The sequence below is a fragment of the Papio anubis genome, chromosome 8 (genome assembly GCF_008728515.1).
Source record: "Papio anubis isolate 15944 chromosome 8, Panubis1.0, whole genome shotgun sequence".
NCBI lineage: Eukaryota > Metazoa > Chordata > Mammalia > Primates > Cercopithecidae > Papio > Papio anubis.
The window spans coordinates 80031891-80052815 of NC_044983.1; the positions used below are offsets into that span (position 1 = coordinate 80031891).

The window sequence follows — 20925 nt, forward strand, 5'->3', positions numbered from 1 at the left end:
TAATTGTTCCTTTATTTATTTCAATCTTATTTAGATTTTATCAGGGAATGAAAACATGCAGAGAACAGAATTACATTGTAATTACATTGTAATCACAATGTCTTATAACCCTTTCCTTGGCAAAGGATTACCCATTAGACCAATCATGTAGTTTACCTATTGTTAGGAGGGAAGAAGGAGTTCTCTTCTAAGCCTGAAGGAGTCACAGGTTGAGAATCTTTTATCCAAAATGCTTGGGGGCCAGGTGTGGTGGCTCACACCTATAATTCCAGCACTTTGAGAGGCTGAAGTGGATGGACCACTTGAGGCCAGGAGTTCCAGACCAGCCTGGCCAACATGGTGAAACCCCATCTCTACTAAAAATAGAAAAATGTGCCAGGCATGGTGGCACATGCCTGTAACCCCAGCTACATAGGAGGCTGAGGTAGGAGAGTCACTTGAACCCAGAGGCAGAGGTTGCAGTGAGCCAAGATCATGCCACTGCCCTCCAGCCTGGGCGACAGAGTGAGACTCTGTCTCAAAAACAAAAAAGAAAATAAATGCTTGGGAACAGAAGTGTGTCATTCTTTGGATTTTTAAATATTTGCATGTACACAATGAGATATGTTAGGGATGGAACCCAATTCTAAACATAAAATGTATTTATGCTTCATATATACCTTATACACAGAGTCTGAGGGTAATTTTATACAGTGTTATTAATAATTATGTGTGACCTGTCACTTGAGGTCAGGTGTGGAATTTCCCATGTGTGGTGTACTGTCAACACTCAAAAAGTTTTGGATTTTGGAGCATTTTGATTGCAGATTTTCAGATTTGGGATGCTCAGCCTGTGCTGGAATTGCAGGAATGTTCAGACTCAAAAGTCAAGCGAAAAGTTGAGTTCTGAGGAGGACGCATAAATTCAAGGGGCCAACAAAATGCATTAAAATTTAGCCTGTAGTGCTCAGTGTCTTATGGCCATGAATATGGAGTGATGGTGGCTAAGGAAGGGAACTGGAGCCACATTTCTAAATCAGGCTTTATATTTTGTAGATGATTGTTACAGCCATAGTGTAAGGCAGACATGAGTCATTTTTTAAGGGACTTGGGATGAAGTGCATGTAAATTTTGGACATGAAAATTTAAGGGTGAAAGAGATGTTTAAATCCTCTAAGGAAAGCTATGGAAAAGCTGTGTAGGCACCATTAGTTTATTTGGATCATGAAGTCCAGGTTAAGAGATTTTCATTGTTCATGTGTCAAGTAACAAAGACAAGTAGCAAAGGTATTGTCATTTGTTTTATTATTTAAGAAGGAAACATATTTTCTTATGAATTAACACATTTTTTTCTTAGTGTATTTAATTGGTATTCCTTCTCAAAATGTCCAGTGATTGATCAACTTAGTTATGGTAGGCATCTTAATTTGTTAAGTCACTTAAGTTTTCTGGTTGTTAGTTTCCATGAAGCTGTGTGTGGGATTTATAAACTTTTCCCCCTAGTGGATATGCTAATAAAATATGAAGTTTGAAAATCACCGAGACTCTTGATCATATTCCTGTCAGCTCTAAAATTCAGCAGCTCAACAGTCAATTATGTCCAGGCTGCCCATTATCTGATCATTCTTTATACTGAAATGTACTTTTTTTCTTTCTTTTTTTAAATCTTTTCTTCTATTCTGTTACTTTCTATTAAAAAAAATGATCTACATTGAACCTTGACTCAATGTTTCAGTGTGGGAAGGTTTACTCACCATTGTGGAACATTTGAAAATATATAAGAAAACTGGATTTTCTCCATGACAAAAGGAATTAAGGGACCTTACTATTAGCATTTGGTAACCAGAGGTCAGGGATATTGTTAAACATCCTCTAGTACATCAGAGAACATTCTTATGTAAAAGGTCAATAGCTCTGTTCTTGAGATGTCAAAATGGGTTATGACCCTATAGCCTGACAGACATTGCAGTAAATTTTTTTTTTTCTGACAAGGACTATCATTTCTTGATTTGCTCATGCTCTCTGCCTCGAGCACCTTTCTAGTTATCCTGTCAAAATCTTGTTTGCTCTTGAAGGCTTAGTTCAGATCTCATATCCTTTGTGAAATCACTTGTAACCCTCTCACTTTACTATAAACTCAGAGATCTTCCTACTTTTTGATGGCCCTTATGTAATCTCTTGAACACAAGCTTGAATAATCTCCCAATGCAATGGCAACTTGAGAAAAATGTTACTGGCTTTTCCATTCTGCTTTCCATATGAGGTGTGTAAAAGGGTAAGACATATCACTTTTGTTTTATTTAAATTAAATTATTGTTCCTACAGAGAAATAGATGATAAATACTGAAATAATAATGACTCATCCTTATACACATAAACATCACCATAGCAAATATGCTACCTAAGATAAACATGCTGCATAGCTCAACCTAACTTTATTCATTTGTAGTTAATTCACTATAAGAACTCATTGAGAGTACAGCATGAGAATTGTTTCATATCCTTTCTTGTTGATTGTGTCTCAAATCCATAACTTGTATTTTAATATATAGACTACCTGATGATAATAATAATTTTCTAGAAATAAAGGCAGCTTTCAGAGCTTCTCTTAAAAAAAATTAAAGACCGTCTACATGATCAACTACCTACCAGTTGACTGAAACAAGACTGGGTATAACTGGCCCACTGTCCTAGTTCAAACTCAATGAAGGAATCAACACTATTCTACAGTCTGATGATCTTTGTGTTAAGAAATAGAAAATCCTTGACTTCTGCCACATATCAGTAGTGAAAATAGACTCTGTCAAGACCATTTCCAATCCTTACCTCTGTAAATTACATGTTCTTTCAGATTTTCAGCATATCTCAAAAAGATTCATATTTCCCTTGAGTTCCAGTTGTTGTTGTTCTTGTTGTTATTGTTTATACTTAAGGTCTGGGATACAAGTGCAGAATGTGCAGGTTTGTTACATAGATATACATGTGCCATGGTGGTTTGCTGCACCCATCAAGCCATCATCCAAAATGGGTATTTCTCCTAATGTTATCCCTCTCCTTGACCCTCACCCCCTGACAGGCCCCAGTGTGTGATGTTCCCTTCCCTGTGCCCATATGTTCTCATTGCTCAACTCCCACTTATGAGTGATAACATGTGGTGTTTGGTTTTCTGTTCCTATGTTAGTTTGCTGAGGATGATCGTTTCCAGTTTCATTCATGTCCCTGCAAAGGACGTGAACTCATCCTTTTTATGGCTGCATAGTATTCCATGGTGTATATGTGCCACATTTTCTTAATCCAGTCTATCATTGATGAGCATCTCAGTTGGTTCCAAATCTTTGCTATTGTGAATAGTGCTGCAATACACATACGTGTGCATGTGTCTTTATAGTAGAATGATTTATAATCCTTTGGGTAGATACCCAATAATGGGATTGAAGGGTCAAATGGCATTTCTAGTTCTAGATCCTTGAGGAATCACCACACTGTCTTCCACAATGGGTGAACTAATTTACGCTCCCACCAACGGTGTAAAAGCATTCCTATATCTCCATATCCTCTCCAGCACCTGTTGTTTCCTGACTTTTAATGATCAACATTCTAACTGGCGTGAGGTGGTATCACGTTGTGGTTTTGATTTGCATTTCTCTGATGACTAGTTATGATGAGCATGTTTTCAAGTGTCTGTTGACTGCATAAATGTCTTCTTTGGAGAAGTGTCTGTTCATATCCTTTGCTCACTTTTTGATGGGGTTGTTTTTATCTTGTAAATTTGTTTAAGTTCCTGGTAGATTCTGGATATTATCTCTTTATCAGATGGATAAATTGCAAAAATGTTCTCCCATTCTGTGGGTTGCCTGTTCATTCTGATAGTTTCTTTTGCTGTGCAGAAGCTCTTTAGTTTAATTAGATCCCATTTGTCTATTTTGGCTTTTGTTGCAATTGCTTTTGATGTTTTAGTCGTGAAGTCTTTGTCCATGCCTATGTCCTGAATAGTATTGCCTAGGTTTTCTTCTAGGATTTTTATGGTTTTAGGTATTACATTTAAATCTTTAATCCATCTCAAGTTAATTTTTGTATAAGGTGTAAAGAAGGGGTCCAGTTTCAGTTTTCTCCACATGGCTAGCCAGTTTTTCCAACACCATTTATTAAATAGGAAATTCTTACCCCATTGCTTGATTTTGTCAGGTTTGCTAAAGATTAGATAGTTGTAGACATGTGGTGTTACTTCTGAGGGCTCTGTTCTGTTCCATTGGTCTGTATATCTGTTTTGGTACCAGTACCATGCTGTTTTGGTTACTGTAGCCTTGTAGTAGTACAATTTGAAGTCAGGTAGCATGATGCCTCCAGCTTTGTTCATTTTGCTTAGGATTGTCTTGGCTATATGGGCTCTTTTTTGGTTCCATATGAAATTTAAAGTAGTTTTTTCTAATTCTGTGAAGAAAGTCAATGGTAGCTTGATGGGAATATCATTGAATCTATGAATTACTTTGGGCAGTATGGCCATTTTCACAATATTGATTCTTCCTATCCATGTGCATGGAATGTTTTTTCATTTGTTTGTGTCGTCTCTTATTTCCTTGTGCAGTGGTTTGTAGTTCTCCTTGAAGGGGTCCTTCATATCCATTGTAAGTTGTATTCCTAGGTATTTTATTCTCTTTGTAGCAATTGTTAATGGGAGTTCACTCGTTATTTGGCTCTCTGTCTATTATTGATGTATAGGAATGTTTGTGATTTTTGCACATTGATTTTGTATCCTGAGACTTTGCTGAAGTTGCTTATCAGCTTACGGAGTTTTGGGTCTGAGACAACTGGGTTTTCTAAATAACATGTCATCTCCAAACAGAGATAATTTGACTTCCTCTCTTCCTATTTGAATACCTTTTATTTATTTCTCTTGACTGATTGCCCTGGCCAGAACTTATAATACTGCGTTGAATAGGAGTTGTGAGAGAGGGTATCCTTGTGTTCTGCTAGTTTTCAAAGGGAATGCTTCCAGCTTTTGCCCATTCAGTATGATATTGGCTGTGGGTTTGTCATAAATAGCTCTTATTATTTTGAGGTATGTCCCATCAATACCCGATTTATTGGGAGTTTTTAGCATGAAGGGCTGTTGAATTTTGTCAAAGGCCTTTTCTGCATCGATTGAGATAATCATGTAGTTTTTGTCATTGTTTCTGTTTATGCGATGGATTATGTTTATGGATTTGCATATGTTGAACCAGTCTTGCATCCCAGAGATGAAGCCGACTTGATCGTGGTGGATAAGCTTTTTGATGTGCTGCTGGATTTGGTTTGCCAGTATTTTATTGAGGATTTTTCCATTGATGTTCATCAGGGATATTGGCCTGAAATTTTCTTTTTTTGTTGTGTCCCTGCCAGGTTTTAGTATCAGGATGATGCTGGCCTTATAAAAAGAGTTAGGGAGGAATCTCTCTTTTTCTATTGCTTGGAAATTTTTAAAAGTAATGGTACCAGTTCCTCTTGGTACCTCTGCTAGAATTCGGCTGTGAATCCATCAGGTCCTGGGTTTTTTTTGGCTGGTCAGCTATTAATTACTGCTTCAGTTTCAGAACTTGTTATCGGACTTAATAGACATTGATAGAACTCTCCACCACAATTCAACAGAATATACATTCTTCTCAGCACCACATAACACTTATTCTATAATTGACCACATAATTGGAAATAAAACACTCCTCAGCAAATGCAAAAGAGTGGAGATCATAACAAACAGACTCTCAGACCACAGGGCAAGCAAATTAGAACTCAGGATTAAGAAACTCACTCAAAACCACACAACTACATGGAAACTGAACAACCTGCTCCTGAATGACTACTGGGTAAATAATGAAATTAAGGCAGAAATAAAGATGTTTTTTGAAACCAGTGATAACAAAGACACAACGTATCAGAATCTCTGGAACACAGCTAAAACAGTGTTTAAAGGGAAATTTATAGCACTAAATGCCCACAGGAGAAAGCAGGAGAGATCTAAAATCTACACTGTAACACCACAATTGAAAGAACTAGAGAAGCCAGAGTAAACAAATTAAAAACCTAGCAGAAGACAATAAATAATTAAGATCAGAGCATTACTGAAACAACTAGAGACATGAAAAACTCTTCAAAAATCAATCCAGGAGCTGGTTTTTTGAAAAGGTTAACAAAAATAGACCGCTAGCCAGACTAATAAAGAAAAAAGAAGGAAGAATCATATAGACACAATAAAAAATGATAAAGGGGATATCACCACTGATCCCACAGAAATACAAACTACCATCAGAGAATACTGTAAACACCCCCTGTGCAAATAAACTAGAAAATCTAGAAGAAATTGATAAATTCATGCACACATATACCCTCTCAAGAGTTAGTTTTAAAGATGACTTTGATTTTCAAGTTTTAACAGAATAGAATTGTTTTCTTCAAACACACTAATCTATTTTTGTAGGATGTTACATAAAACTATAGATAAGGATGTGTCTAAATAAATTCTTGGTAAATTTTAAACCAGTTTAATAATCTAGTTTCTTTTTCTTTTTTTTTTTTTTTTTTTTGAGATGGAATCTTGCTCTGTCGCCCAGGCTGGAGTGCAGTGGCGTGATCTCAGCTCACTGCAAGCTCTACCTCCCGGGTTCACAACATTCTCCTGCCTCAGCCTCCCAGTATTTTCATTCTTAATGGACAATTACCATAATCTAGAAAAATAATGCAAGACAATTACGGGCTTTTGTTAAATATGAAAAAGCAAGGTAATTCTGTACCATTTCATACCTAAAGTAAATAATAATAATAATAATAAAAAGTTAACTGTACCACCTATTTTATTCTGAATATAGAGCATAGTATCTTATTTAAGTAAGGAACTGTTATATGTATGCTTACATTTCTTAAGTCATCTTCAGAGCATTATTTTTTCATGTTCTTAAATGGCTATACAAGTAGTGTAAATGTTCAATAGCTGAAATTCTGTATGTAATATACCTAAGTGTTATGTATGTATGCATATCTAAGTGCTTATTATTCTCTCTTTCCAGAGAGATTATGGATTTTCAGGATTTAGGAAGTCCAGTTATATTACCTCTTGTGACCTTGGGTTTTACACCCTCTTTGAAAATCAACTTGGCAATATGAAGCCATGTGGGAGTAGTGATGAAACGTAAATGGAGAAAAATCCCTATCTTCTGCTTGGTTTACTACATAACATTTGGGAATATAATATTAGGTAAATATATTCAAATATATTCTGGATCAGAAAGTGCTGGGTAAGTGGAAAATAAGAGGTGGCACTTCTGGGCATTTTCTTTTGATATAACCATTTTGAATAAACCATTTACACAAACATATGCATACAACCTCTTACCTAGTAACATCAAAACTGAATACTTAAATTAAGTTTATGTAATCAGGAAACATTTTGACTACCATGGGCCCTAGGAGTCTAAGGCTTGTTGAAATGAATAAAATACCAATAGTTTCTGGAAGCTTTAAAGAACCTTATGCATTCAGTATTTGCTGGAATTTGTCCTTTTGGCATTGAAAGGAGATGGTGGGTGATTACACTGTCAAAACTTCTAGTTCTCAAATATAATCTTCAAAGGAGTGCCTGTGCAGACATAGGCAGAATAATTTTAATAGACCTTGAAGCATCTGGAAACAGAAAGAAACCTTGCATAGCAACACGGGAACATTGCTGATATTTTTTGTTTGTTCTCTCTCTCTCTCTCTCTCTCTCTCTCTCTCTCTCTCTCTCTCTCTCTCCCCCCTCCCTCTATATATACACACACACACGCGCGCGCGCGTACACACACAAACACACACACGAGAATACATTCTGTGTGGCCTTGAATGAGCTATTCAAAGTCGTCATCTGCCATTTCCATATCTATGGAATGGAAATAATTATGATGATACAGCATAGGTTTAGTCTGAGTGTGAAATCAGGCACTGCATAAATGGCACGCGAAAGAGTGCCTGGCAAATGATAAGTACTCAATACTTGTGTTGGGAAGACCACACCACTACATAGTTTGCTGCCTTTCCTCATCATGGGAAATAGTTCCATATTTAAGAAAATATGAAAGCATTAAACAGTATCTTATTTTGAAAAAAAACTTTTCATTATGATAAATTTCAAATATGCAAAAGTAGAGACAATGAGTGAATAAGGAATCCCCATGTGTCTATCATTCTTATTCAGTTATCAACAATTATCAGTATCTACAATGTTAAGATAAATAATTTGCAAAGGTAATGAAAATACTTTGGCTCAAAACTGAACAGGTTCACTACCCCATATACTTTTACATATCTCTTGATGTAATACATTTCCCTATGTCTCTGTAACAAATAAACATATTTACCTATATTCTGTTGTTAGATAGATGGGTTTCAGGAAAACAAATTCTCTAAAGGCAGAATCAACTTTTACAAGAAAAAGAAATTATAAATGATAAGCTTTTAAAATTCGTTCAGTTTGCAAAACTGATACTACTAAGAAAATATGTCAAACATTTTTCATGAGAATAATAACAATATTAGCTAAAATCATTGATTGCTTCTATGAAACAGGCTCAGCATCATCTCAATTTTCATAGCAACCCTATTAATTAAGGAATACTCTAATCGTCATTACATAGATGAAGAAATTGAGGTTTGGTAATTGTAAACAAATTGTCCAAGGCAAGTGGCAAGACTAGAATATAAATCCAGGGCTGTCTCTAGAGACTATTCCTAACCACTATGACATATCTCAAAACATTTTATAGTCATTAGCCTAATAAACCAAAAATAAGAACACTGTGAAACCTTATTTTACTTAAAAAAGGAAGTTTTTTTAAAAACATACTTATTATTTTAATTATACCTGTAATGATATCATTTTAAGAACTCCATTATTTAGGCAGGGCCAGCTGCTGTACTAATAAACCCCAAATCCATGTAATGGCACAAAACAACAGACGCTTACTTCTTATTTCATATAGCAGCATGGGGCGGATGAACCATTGTCCAGGGAAGCTCTCCATGCAGTCATTCAGGAACCCAGGTGGGTTGGGGCTCTTCCATCTTCAACAGCTGGGTTCCTGAATGATTGCATGGAGGAAACAGCCATGGACACTTGTTCATCAGTAATCATCACTAGTAGTCATTAGTCAAGAAATCTAAGAATAAGAATGCCATGGAGGTAGTGTTATCAGATAAAATGTAGGACGCCAGTGCTATATGTAGAATATATTAGCACTAAAATATTATTCTGTATTTACCTGAAATTTAAATTTAACCAGATTTTACATATTCTGTTTGCTAAATATGGCAACGCTACATATAACTATGTAAGAAAAAAAAAAGGAAGCTGTGCATTAACCTTTTAAAAAAATATTTTGAATGCTATCACCCTTAAATGCTTAGCAAAATGCTATAATTAACTTTAGTCATTCTGATATGGAAAACGTAGTGGTATAATTATCTCTCAATTATGTGATGAGAAAAGAAAATGTAAGTTTGACTTCCCCAAGTGAGTAAATGACTAAGATTAGAAGCCATGTCCACCCATTACTAGATCCTGCATAATCTTGTGTAAACTAATATCAAATATTTTAACAATTGAAAGCATGCTAAATGTTTATCAGAGCAGGTGATTTTATTTCATTGAGTTGTCATTTACTCATGTATATGTTAATTTATCTATTATGTATTCAAAATTACTCAAATATTGTATTGAGTGCTCTAGGATAAATATTAATAAGTGAAAATTAGCTCTAATATATCTCTGATTCTTTACAATGTGTATAATTAATTACCCAAACTGGACACTATTGAGAGAAAAAGGATGCTCTTAATAATCACTCCAGAACAACAGGTGAAAAAGGAGACAGCTTCTGGAAAACAGGGACAAATAATTATTCTGGTGGGCCACCTGATTTTAAGTTTTCCAATAATAGAACTTCAGAGAAGAGCTATCATAGAGCTCATTTAATATAATTGCACTTTATAGACTAAGAAATCTGAGGCCCAGTGAAAAGAAATAATAATGTCTGTATATTAATGATTCTCACTTAAGTTTATGACATTTTTAAATGAAGAATAATTGATATGAGACTTTTTCCATCATATACTGCTCTTGTACTAGACCAAAGATTGCTGTCTTCTAAAACAATATGTACTTCAACTAAGACCCTAAAGACCATGATGAAATCTTAACACATTACCAGATATCTCTATTCTTTCTTTTAGAGCACAAATCCACTTCTTCTAAACCTATGAAGAATTAAGTATGTGTTCCATGAAGTTTTAAAATCATATTTCATCTTGTAATCCAGAAAACTCTTTTATATTCTAATGGTTCTGTGATGTTGTAGAACAAATGACGTGTCATTATTTGACTGAGAATGGAACTAAACCCAGAAATGACCCAGCCACAGAATCTTAAAATCTTCTATTAATATGGTCTCTGGTAAATATAATGATCTGAAAAACAACTTCTGAGGTATTTTTAGAGATAAACGTTATTTTCACTTGAAATTCCCACAGTATTCTTTGAGTGCTTACATGTCAGATGTAGGTTTTTAATTGTTAAACATGAAAAATACTCCCTGATAATTTAGCTACTCCTAAATTTAAGTGTATATATGCTTTCTTTTTTGTTCATAGTAATGTAGGAGAAGAGTGTCAAATGATGCTAAGAATCTGTACTCTAGAACCAGCTTGCGTAGGTTCAAATTCTGACTAAAAAAACTCTGTGGCTTTTGAAACAAGGCTTACATTTCTAACCAGCCTATTCGTCACTGTTCTCATCTGTAAAATGGGATTCATTATGGTAATAACTGCATAATCCAGAACAGATAAGTAAATGATTTAATTAATATAAAACACTTAAGAGAGTGTATCTGTCATATATTAGGCATAATAAGTGTAAGCTTTCATCGGTACATTATTTATTTAAAAAGATCCCTCTTTTCTCTGCCTTATAATTTTTGGATAATTTTTTCCACATGTAAACTGTTAAATTATAAACCAGTTAAAATATCAGGACATTATTGTTTACAATATGTAGTTTTAAAAAACTGATTAAGATCACATTCCAATATATAATGGCCCCATTTAATATACTATATTGGCATTATATTATTTTTGAGCATTTTGTAGATTAAATAAAACAAAAAAAGATTTAATACGAAACATTTTCTATGTTTGATAAAATTGCATCTATATTATTACTGTCATTTTCTTATCTGTTAAAGAAAATATTACCCCAAATTTAAGTTGGAATATTAAAGAATGAATAGGAGTTTATATTCTACTTGAATTCCCAGTTTATGACATACATACAAAATGAGAAGGGAAATAAACTCTTGGACGAATCTTATTTTAGTAAGTTATGGCCTTTTCACTGAAAGCAGGAAGTATTTCTTATTTCAAAAGCACCCAAGATCAATAAATAATCTTGATTTAGACAATATGACAATGCAAATTTTGTTCAAAATCTGCTTAAAAATGTAATTAACACCATATCAATGGGAATGTGGTAATAATCAGAACAAATTTTCTCAAAAATATGTTTTTTTAATAATCAAGTATTTTGAACTTTAGTTTTTCCCATGATATTATCATTAAGAATATCCACCCCAATGTCTGCTTTCTCCACTTTCATGCTTAAACTATAGAACATCGCTGGACAAAACAATCCCATCTTGCTGATGGGGTCCACTACCCAGGACACTTCAGATTAGTTCCCAGTTGATGTTTTATAGTATTTTATTTCCTTGTTTTCATTTTCTTTTTTTTTTTCTATGCTAATAGAGTTTTCTTTTTTTATTATTATTATTATTATACTTTAAGTTCTAGGGTACATGTGCATAACGTGCAGGTTTGTTACATATGTATACTTGTGCCATGTTGCTGTGCTGCACCCATCAACTCATCAGCACCCATCAACTCGTCATTTACATCAGGTATAACTCCCAATGCAATCCCTCCCCCCTCCCCCCCATCTGCTCCTTTGTGTGATGTTCACCTTGCTGAGGCCAAGTGATCTCATTGTTCAGTTCCCACCTATGAGTGAGAACATGCGGTGTTTGGTTTTCTGTTCTTGTGATAGTTTGCTAAGAATGATGGTTTCCAGCTGCATGCATGTCCCTACAAAGGACACAAACTCATCCTTTTTTATAGCTGCATAGTATTCCATGGTGTATATGTGCCACATTTTCTTAATCCAGTCTGTCACTGATGGACATTTGGGTTGATTCCAAGTCTTTGCTATTGTGAATAGTGCCGCAATAAACATACGTGTGCATGTGTCTTTATAGCAGCATGATTTATAATCCTTTGGGTATATACCCAGTAATGGGATGGCTGGGTCATATGGTACATCTAGGTCTAGATCCTTGAGGAATCGCCATACTGTTTTCCATAATGGTTGAACTAGTTTACAATCCCACCAACAGTGTAAAAGTGTTCCTATTTCTCCACATCCTCTCCAGCACCTGTTGTTTCCTGACTTTTTAATGATCACCATTCTAACTGGTGTGAGATAGTATCTCATTGTGGTTTTGATTTGCATTTCTCTGATGGCCAGTGATGATGAGCATTTTTTCATGTGTCTGTTGGCTGTATGAATGTCTTCTTTTGAGAAATGGCTACAGTAACCAAAACAGCATGGTACTGGTACCAAAACAGAGATATAGACCAATGGAACAGAACAGAGTCCTCAGAAATAATACCACACATCTACAGCCATCTGATCTTTGACAAACCTGAGAGAAACAAGAAATGGGGAAAGGATTCCCTATTTAATAAATGGTGCTGGGAAAATTGGCTAGCCATAAGAAAGCTGAAACTGGATCCTTTCCTTACTCCTTATACAAAAATTAATTCAAGATGGATTAGAGACTTAAATGTTAGACCTAATAACATAAAGATCCTAGAGGAAAACCTAGGTAGTACCATTCAGGACATAGGCATGGGCAAAGACTTCATGTCTAAAACACCAAAAGCAACGGCAGCAAAAGCCAAAATTGATAAATGGGATCTCATTAAACTAAAGAGTTTCTGCACAGCAAAAGAAACTACCATCAGAGTGAACAGGCAACCTACAGAATGGGAGAAAATTTTTGCAATCTACTCATCTGACAAAGGGCTAATATCCAGAACCTACAAAGAACTCCAACAAATTTACAAGAAAAAAACAAACAACCCCATCAAAAAGTGGGCAAAGGATATGAACAGACATTCCTTGTTTTCATTTTCTAGTGACTCCATTTTGTAGTTGTTTCAGTGACTTTTCTAAAAGTTAACAGTTCTGAGTGTCATCATACTGCTTCTATCTGTCTTCAAGCTGCTTTATCAAACACATCCTCATCATCTTACCGTCCTCAGGATTAAATGAGATAATCTGTGTAAAGCATGTAACAAAATATCAGGCACGTAATAATAACTATTATTTATCTTTTCCCCTAGTGAATAGTGGGCAAAGATCCAACCATTGATTATTTGTTTAAATACTTTTATTTCAGTAAAATTGCTTGCCTTTGAATGTATTTTGCCAACTGTTGAAAATCATCATATGTCTTCTACTATTCAAAAATTACTGAATAAAAAAATGATTAGGAGCACAGGGTCAGGGGCCAGACTTCCTGGACTTAAATGTCACCCTCGCCACTTACAAGCTGTATGACAACTGTCCGAAGACTTAAACTTGCCTCTGTGTCCTCATGTGTAAATTATTAAAAAAAAAAAAAAATTATCTCTAGTACAGTAAAGAAGTATGTTAATATACACAGAATGCTTAGAAGTGCCTGCCACATGCTAAGTACTAACAATACTAGCTGTTATTAATTTTCACTGTATCCAAAATTCATTATTCCAGCAAATATCTACTGAAACCCTATTAAAAGCTAATTGTGTTGTTTGATTTTAAAGGGCAATGATAATTATATTTCTTATTGTCTAGAAAGCAAAAAAAAAAAAAATACAAAGGTACAAATCAAAGTACAAATTATATTTAAAGCTATGAAGAAGTGTCAAGTTATCAGAAGGGATTTTATCAAATTTGGAAAAGCAAACAAGCTGAGATTCTTAGAGTTTGTAGGTGCTCATTAAAATTTTATTTTTATTTTTTCTGATAGTAGTAATAACTTATTTTCTGACTATAATAAAAGCCAATGTGTTATCTATGTTCTTTACCTGAGAGTTCACTTAGATTCTCTTTCTCACATGGATTATAGATTGTCCCTTATTCAGGAAAGCAGGACATTTTTTGATCTGAAGAGATTTCACTCTGGGTTTCATTTATATCACAAGTGAATTGTGAATCCCAAAGGTGTTTGCCTTGTAAGATGATTACTACTAGTTGGGATACTGAGGTCCCATTTTTACCCCTTTAATAGCTTCCTAATTATAGATTACTTTTCCTTTAATTTCAGCCTCTATGTTAATAATAAAACTAATCTGCAATCTCTCTCAGATAACATTTATGCTAAAAGCAATTAGGTAGATATTTTCTTGGCTCCTTAGAGAAAAAAATAAATTTAGATATGCAGAAAGAGCTTTGTCATTAAGGACCCAGGTAACTACGATTCTCTAACAGTTAATGGCACAAGAAACTGGGCTCAAGTAGGGACACATAGTTTAAAGTAAAACATTTTGACCTGAAATTCCAAGGTGCACCCAGTAATTGGTGACCTTACCAAGTGGTTATGAGAGCAAAGTCCTACCGTCTGGAAGATAGAAATCAAATTCACTAAAAGGAAAGGTAAGATAAGGAAGCAAAGAGAAAGAATGCAACAGAGAAGAAGCAAAAAGAATTAATAAAGGTTTTCCCTAATTAAATGCTTACTATCATCCCTTTCTCACTGCTATTTTATAATATTAATTGTATATATATTACTAATTAAATACTAAATATATAATTATATATGTAATTAATTTTTTTCTGGTTCTTCAAAATATTCGACAAAATAATTTAGAGGTCTCAATAAAAATAGTAACTTTAAGACCACTGTGATCAAGTTCTGGGAATTTTTAAAGATCTAAGGAGTTTTTAAAGCTTTAATATTTTTTGATTATTTTTATATTTTATACAACATTTTTACTAATTTCAAAGAATTATAAATAACTACATGTATTTTTATTTAGAAACATTTTGGTTATTTGGGAAAAATTAGGTATTAGTCCAGCTGTACATTGTATGTTTGCTGATGGAGAAAAAAATCCCTCCTGTTATTAGACACTGTTATTACATTGATACCCAAATTCTGCATATTTAGATATGGTTTGGGATGAGCTGTGTAACTTACATGGACATTTGAACATCTTTCACTATGTGTTTTGCATATGAAAAAATTATCTCACTTTGCCTTATTTAATGAGTTTTTGTAATATATTCTTTGTATAAACCTTATATTTAAAGTTTTCAAAATTAATCTTCAATTAGAACATCCACAAAAGTGCCAAGATATTATAACTACTGCCTTATGATTCACTCAAAGTAAAGGATAAATGCATAAGATTTTCTATTAATTGAATAGATAATCTTCATTTTACAAATGATTTCCATATAGAATTAGTGTTATGAGAGGCAGTTCTTAGTGAAATCAATATCAGCTTATTTCCTATTTTGAATCATGAACCAAATTATTGTCATCATCATTAAATCTGTAGCATAGATCTTGCTGGACCACATATTTTATTACTTTGAACCTTATTTGTCTTAGTATGGCATATATGACAGTTTTTCTATTTACTGAAAATCTCATTAGAGTATGCTAGGTTTTTTTCTAAGTAACCTCAGACCCTTTTTGTTGAAATCAAGGAATCAAAATATGGAGTAATTAAAGTGCATATTCAAGCTAAACTTCTATTGAGTTCAATAGAAAAATGATCTGAAAAAAATTCCTTCCATTTTGTCCCTGGTGAGATTTATGATTTTCCTTTAATCCCATGTCCATGACATTTTAAACATTTATAAGTTTTTCATGAAAACCATTTTCATATCTGTTAATATAAATTACTCTATCAATAGTTATTCTTTGTAGCAAAGCAAATTAATATTTTTGCCATTTTTGTTCACTTTGGCCTCCTCCTGATGTCATTCTTCGTTTTATCTATATTTCATTAATGTGCATTTTATAAAGTATGCTAAAAATAGCCTCTTTTGACCACATGTGACTGTTACTTCGAAAGTTTACTTGCATCTGTACTTCAAATGACTAAACATTTTTGGTTTCTATAATGGCAGGTGAAGGGAATTAAAGAAGAGGTAAACTAAATATTTTAACTGGTGTATAATACGGTTAGATCATCTATTATTCCTGTTTTTGTGCCTTCCACTATGATTTGGTTACTTCTAAGATAAATGATTTTGAGCATAGTTGACGTGCAAGTATATTTAAGATTCAACTATCAACACTTGCTTAGTAATTAAAAGTTTAGTTTTTATAAAAATGCTGAGTGCCATTTTGTAGCTGCAGGCAAAATTTCCTAATACTGGGAAATGAATTGTTTTTATTTGTTGTGTGTCTGTTTGCATTTTCCCATGGCTTGCTGGTGCTTATACTTTATTATTCCTCAATCATAAAAGTATTGTTCTAAAAGAGACCTTAGAGTTCTATACAGCAACCCACTTATACAGCTCAGGAAACATGGGCCAAGGGAGATGAATGTTTTACTTCTTCCGTGGTTCTCACCCCTGAATGTTTGTGGTAATCATCGGAAGCACTTGAGGCACAAGGTCAGAACTCTATCACTGGCAGCTCTAAAATCCAAGTTCAGGATGGGTCCTGAATTGTAATTTTTAAAGCCATAGGTCACTGGAATGGTCTGTCAAGACTGAAAATACCTACTCATGCGTTTAGTCTTATAGAGAGGGTTTTAGGGTTATTGTGATTTCTTACTAGTAGAATTGGAATTAGCATTCGGGTGCTTAATATTCCCTTCACTCTAATATTCTGCCTCTGTTTTGTTAAAAATGGAAGTTATTCTACTTTTAGAAACTCTTTTTTTTTTTTTTTTCTTTTGAAATAGAGACTCATTCTGTCGCCTAGGATAGAGTGCAATGGTGCAATCTTGGCTCACTGCAACCTACGCCTCCTAGGTCAAACAATTCTCCTGCCTCAGCCTCCCTAGTAGCTGGGATTACAGGCACCTGCCACCACACCCGGTTAATTTTTGTATCTTTAGTAGAGATGGGGTTTCGCCATGTTGACTGTGCTGGTGTGGAACTCCCGACCTCGTGATTGACCCGCCTCGGCCTCCCAAAGTGCTGGAATTACAGGCGTGAGCCACCGTGCCCGGCCGACACTCTTTTAGTTAATCCAGAAATGTGCTCACCAGTGTCTTTGCCAGTATCTGCCAGCCCATACTGCAATTCTGACAAAATTATTAAAATCCTCTGTGCCCTAGGGGCACTATTGCTTTATGCACAGACAACATCTAGGAGACACTGGTTTTTTTGTTTGTTGGTTTTTTGTTTTCCGGTATACCTAACAAAAAATAAAAGCAAACTGCTATATTGCATTACAATAGTACTTAATTACTTAATCTTAATATGTATAAGTGTGTATGTGTTTGTATATGTACTTAGTGTTTCTGTATTTGTATTGTTTTTATAAGAAATGCACTGATTCTCTAATATTAACACAAATCCTCTTCATTCAATAAGTGTTAAAAATCTCTAACACACTTGTCAGTGCTTTCAGATATGAGTATCTTTTCATGGTCAAGTCTCAGATTCATGTCTGGATTTCAGAACTTTGTAATGCCAGTGAAAGTGACTGACGAAGGATCATTTAAAGACAAGGTACAAATAGCTTGTGGATGTTTGTATCATATAAATTTACTGCTTAGTTGGCATTTTGAGATCTCTTACCTAATTAACACCCTTTGGCAATGAAAGCGTATCCTTCATTTATCCACTGGTTTTATTTGTTCACTATTTTTCATTCTTTCAACGTTTATTGAGCATTCACTCTGTACCAGATGCAATCATAAAAGCTGGGAATACAAAAATAGACAAAATTATATCTCATTCTGGTCCTCATCACACCTAAGAGCTACTGATCAAGACAGACATTAAATATCATGCAAATAATTGTAAAATTCAACCTGTGGTAAGTGCAGTAATCCAGGGATCTAAACTAGTCTGTGGAGGAGTGGAGGTGGATAAAGACCCAGGGGCAGGTAAGGCTCTCCTGAGAAGGTAGTATTTAGGAAGTAGTAAGTGGGCAAATAGTTCCCATATGAAGAGAGAAGAATAAATGAAAAAGTGTTGGTGCTTTCAAGGAACTGAAAGAAAAAGAGGGAAAGTGGAAAGTGACATTTTTACAAGTATTTGAAATCTTTTTTTTTTTTTTTCATGTGTAATTATGGGATTACTTTTACCTTTGCAGAAATAATACATTGGATTGTAAGAGTTCAGTTTTCCTGAAGGTCATCAAAAATTAGAATGACCATTTTCCTAATTTGCCTTATTATAGCAGTCTCAGTATTATAACAGTTTCAGCACTCTTTCAGAAAACAAAATATTAATAATGACCTTTTTACTCCTAAATGCATTCTAGTTTGGATACCAAATCTTATGGTTAGTGTATCTAGAATAAAAGACAATATACTTTACTCAATTCTTAAAGTTGCAAAGGAAGGAATTCTGGTAAATGCATACATATGAAAGCGTAGCCTTCTTACTTTTTGTTTTGTACCATGTCTTCATATAGGGAAAATAGGCTACCAAATAACCAACATTTTAACTTCTCTTATTTTCTTCCTTTTTTCCTTCCTTTTCTTGTTACTTTTCAAAGTGCAAGTAACCAATGGTATGGAATGTCTACCTTATGCATGGCATAGTGCCAGGCAATGGGTATATAGTAGTTAAATAGGCAGGAACTAGAACAAAAAAGAGGAAACAAGATGAATTTGAGGGGGTGCTTTGAGAAGGCACGGAAGCACCTGTAATATGTGCTCTGGTTATGAGAAGAAAAAAATAGTATTTTTAAGATACTGTTGGAGACTAGTGACCTTTTCTTAATGTTTAAAAAAATAATAAGAAAGTCTGTTATTTTCTGATTCTCCATGTCCTAAGATGTGATAATCTCTTGGGCAAGGTAGGATCCTCCTTAGAGGACACGAATTAGAAAGTCTGAATCAGAATCCTCAGTATTTGGTAGAGGGAAAGAAAATACTGGGAAAAAGAGCTTGACTTATTTTCTTCTGATGGTGGCACTACTTTTCTATTGGGTTGCAACTAAATTTGGGAGGTTGACACAGTATCATAAAAGCAAAGAAAGATATCCAGTCCTATAGTCTTTCTTTTTTTCTTTTATGGTGTACCTTCCTAGGTCAACTGAGTTTTCCATATTCCTCATTGCTGGGACTGTAATCACCTCTCTTTTTATTCTCACTACAATGGGAGATTGCTGTCTTCAGATATCAAGAGTGTGGATTCCTTTTAGGCTAGATTTCCCACACTTAAATATCCTAATGTTATATCAGGGAGGAGGAGAAAAGACAAAGGATGTACATCAGAGACACGCCATTTTCATATTTATATTTTTTCCCCTCTCCAATTCTTTATTTCCCTCCAAATCCAGAAAACTCCGAGCACTTCTCAAATGGGAAGGTATTAAAATCCTAGTAAGTATTTAAAAAATTCTATTGATAGTCTCAAGGCTTCGGCTTTTGGAAATTAAAATAATTTTGCTTTTCTATTCTGTTCTTTTGTTTGTTTGTTTGTTTGTTTGTTTGTTTGTTTTTCTTTTCAGTAAAAGCACCTACCTAAAGACATAAAGATCTTTTCCCCCCACTAAGTTGCCCAACAGGGGATGATTAGTTTAAAGAAAATGTGAAAATACAAATCCAACCTGTAATGCATCACCTGGTTTTCCCAACACACAAGTAATTGACCTCTTTATATTCTGATTAAAGTTCCAAAGTATTCGTTATTCGTTTTTGACAAGATCTGTAGTGTCCGACATAGGGCATCCTCATACAGCATGGTGCCTAAAAATATGGGGTCAGAATGCTTGGGTTTTAATTGGGACTATGATAGATACTGATTACGGAACTTTGGGCACAGTATTTAACCAGTCTATGTATCTGCTTCCTCATCTGTAACTTGGAAGTTATAATAAAGCCTTCCACATAGATTTCTTATGGAATTAAGATGAAATAATTCATACGAAATACCCTGGCACACATTAGGCACTCAGTGAATGTTAGCTAGTATTACAAATGTCTATGACAATTTATTTTGCATGATGTCTAGAACCACCATTATTTGACTAGAATTAGTTTAGCAGGAGGATGAAAAAAACAGAAGGACCCTAAAATGAGTAGCTGTGCTCTTGTATTTACTCCTTTCTTTATTTAAGGCATCAACAACACTCTAGGTACAGTTTTATTTTTTAATGACTATGGCCTTCTCTACATCCTTACATGAATTACCTTCTCCCTCTCCCCCCAAAAAAAGAAATGAATCATTCTATTGTTAGAATGAAGTTTAGGGTCTATAAACTCCAAACTCAGTACATCATTAAAATCTATATTCATTGGGACCTTGAACTTAGTCTTCAAGTTTTACATGCAATACCATTAGTTTATTTAAGTTCAATTGATTCACTGTCTTTCTGTCTCCTTCCACAAACCAACCTTTTGCATCAGATGTTCTCTTTAACTTGCTTAGAGCGCTGCCATTTTTTGGATTTTTTTCCATTTTATCACCTGAAACCTCATTTCCATGTTAAGTAGGCTTCCCTTGCATTGTCTAAGTATCTCCCTAATAATTCCCAATGTTTTCTTATCCCAACTGCAGCCTAGTTCTCTCTTTAATAGAATTATTTTACATGCGTCTCTTGTTGCAGATATGATTTCTCTCCAACTCTGTATATAAAAAAGATAAGGTGAAAAGAGGATATTGTGAGCAATTCAGTTTCCCTTGCCACTTCCCAGATTGGTAGT

General features: G+C 34.4%; 1 protein-coding gene and 1 long non-coding RNA gene across 9 annotated transcripts in view; both read left to right on the plus strand.

Moving 5' to 3' along the window:
• The window catches only part of RALYL (RALY RNA binding protein like), a 720856-nt gene that overhangs the window by 219045 nt on the left and 480886 nt on the right, over positions 1 to 20925 (plus strand). The window lies entirely within an intron of this gene.
• The window catches only part of LOC116276444, a 42401-nt gene continuing 29204 nt past the window's right edge, over positions 7729 to 20925 (plus strand). The window contains exon 1 of the long non-coding RNA XR_004186010.1: positions 7729 to 10465. This is a non-coding gene — a long non-coding RNA (uncharacterized LOC116276444). The remainder of the gene's footprint in view (positions 10466 to 20925) is intronic.